Source organism: Sinocyclocheilus grahami, unplaced genomic scaffold, assembly GCF_001515645.1.
Source record: "Sinocyclocheilus grahami isolate Dianchi unplaced genomic scaffold, SAMN03320097.WGS_v1.1 scaffold4140.1, whole genome shotgun sequence".
NCBI classification, from domain to species: domain Eukaryota; kingdom Metazoa; phylum Chordata; class Actinopteri; order Cypriniformes; family Cyprinidae; genus Sinocyclocheilus; species Sinocyclocheilus grahami.
This window is the reverse complement of record NW_015509135.1, coordinates 8,045-8,440: the sequence shown is the minus strand read 5'-3', so window position 1 is coordinate 8,440 and position 396 is coordinate 8,045.

Here is a 396-nt window from a genome sequence, read left to right as displayed (position 1 = left end):
AGCCAACTTAAGAAGTGAAAATTAAATAAAATTTAAAGGGGAAATGTGGGGCGGGGGAGAGAAACAGCATAAAAAAAACAAAAAAAAACCAACAACCTGTTGCATGTACAACATGTACCTAAACCAGCAGAGCATAATTACAACATTCACATTTAATTCTCACGTGGATGGTTGGGACACTTCAGAACTCACACAGTTAAAAGGGAGCGAGGGGTCAGGGGTCACTGTACAGTTACTGATGCTTCCTGGAATGTCCTAGAAACGCTCTGACAAAGTGGATTTAAGCAAATGGAAACAGTTCAATTACAGACTTAATCATCAAACTTAATCTTCTTCCCTTGTGGTTTGTCCCCAAATCCACCTCGTCCACCTGAAAAACAAGACCGCTTTTAATTT